The sequence below is a fragment of the Seriola lalandi genome, unplaced genomic scaffold (genome assembly GCF_002814215.2).
Source record: "Seriola lalandi dorsalis isolate HSWRI2012SDOR001 ecotype SW California unplaced genomic scaffold, Sedor1 jcf7180002004406, whole genome shotgun sequence".
NCBI classification, from domain to species: domain Eukaryota; kingdom Metazoa; phylum Chordata; class Actinopteri; order Carangiformes; family Carangidae; genus Seriola; species Seriola lalandi.
Genome location: NW_019475061.1, coordinates 1 through 1,537, shown reverse-complemented (window position 1 = coordinate 1,537; position 1,537 = coordinate 1). Strand labels below are relative to the sequence as shown.

The 1,537-nt window shown below is 44.1% G+C and overlaps 1 long non-coding RNA gene across 1 annotated transcript; it reads left to right on the top strand.

Moving 5' to 3' along the window:
• Positions 1 to 264: 264 nt before the first annotated feature.
• LOC111668954 (uncharacterized) lies at positions 265 to 1,531 on the top strand. Its single transcript, XR_002761758.2, has 3 exons — positions 265 to 419; positions 814 to 894; positions 1,439 to 1,531. It is a non-coding gene; the product is annotated as an uncharacterized LOC111668954 (long non-coding RNA).
• The last annotated feature ends 6 nt before the right edge of the window (positions 1,532 to 1,537 follow it).

Below are 1,537 nucleotides of genomic sequence, written 5' to 3'. Positions count from 1 at the left end.
CACACACACACACACACAGGGCTGTATGGAAAAGCCCTTTGAGATAACCAGGTTGAGATGCAATTAAATCTGAAATTAGGATCAGATAGCAGTATTAGTGGGATCATGAAAAAACTGGAATGTTTTTAGAAAACACTGAAAGGAACACTGAAGGAAAAGTAGGACACTAAAATAACAATCTTGAAGAAAAGGTGGCATCTCCAAAGAAATGACTCTAGGAATACTTTCCAGGCCAGATGGTGGCAGTAATGGGCGCAAAATGCCACAAAACACCAGAAGAAGAAGGCAACCCAAGGCGAAGAAGAAGGAACGGAAGGCAGCTGACATCCCACGTTGTAGCCGCGGTGTGGAGCGTGGACAAGATGTCGCTCTAGATTGTCCTGGTTCGCTGGAAAACCTCACCTGGGTCCAAAGGAAATGTGAGTTTGCACGTCAGGACATTTGACTTCAGTGAGCAGCCTAAAGGTCTTCGATTAGCTTTACGATATACACGTGAGGAGAAGTTAACTTGTGTAGCCTAGAAAGCATGTGGTCCACATGCAGGAGTCTAGCTAACGGTATGACAGGCCACTGTAAATGCAGGGACATGTTATTAGGATGGATCAGATGTTTCAGTGTGGTCTGCAACAGAAATCAAGCTTCTGTGAATCGTGCAGTGTGTGTCGTGCAGTCAGTGCAACATATTCTAAGAATAGCTCAAGGCCCCGATGTCTGCAGGGAAACTTAGACAGCCATTCTGAATGTGTACATAAATAAGATTATGCTCACAGTTGTGTTAAATATTTGTTCATCTGTTTTGTGGTGAAATCACAGGATCACTTCGGAGGAAATGACCTCCAACCTACTCATCATGGAGGAGCCCCAATCCTCAAACATACAGACCATGTGGCAGAGGTGAGGAGGAGCAGACAGTCACTCTATCATTACATAGGGGGGGAAGTGTGCTCAGTGTTTGTGGAGACAGGAAGGTTAATGACAAAGCAAAGCTACATTTCATAGAAAGTAATTGTGGCATTTTGCCTGCTTCCCAGGCTGTCGAGTTAAGAATATGGTCTATGGACTTTTCTGTAGCCAGACCACCAGTGCTTGCAATGGTATAAATCTTTGGCCATTGTCTTGATTTTGAGCTGTTCAGCTCTTGAGTCAAAACCACTCTTTGCATGTTTTGTATGGACACAGATCTCTTCAGCCCAAATGTGGCCTCTGGTCTTTGTCAGCTCTTCAGCCTCCATTATGTTTTCATAGCAGCAGCTACAATGGCACCCAGTGGAGCGCATACCTCCACTAAGGCCAAACAGTCCTACACATGTCTGTGACATCCACATTATTAGTCATAGATCTCAACACCATAAATATGGGCTTAATGTGTAAAATTAACCTCCTGTCTGTCATGGAGCTGGTGTGTCGGCTGCTGACATGGAACTGATTCATGTTGCAGATGATCCTTGCGTGAAGATGGGATTGTTGATCCTTTATAGAGCCGGGAGGAGAAACGTGGAGAGGTAACTCATCGTTAGTAAAAAAAAAAAAAAAAAAA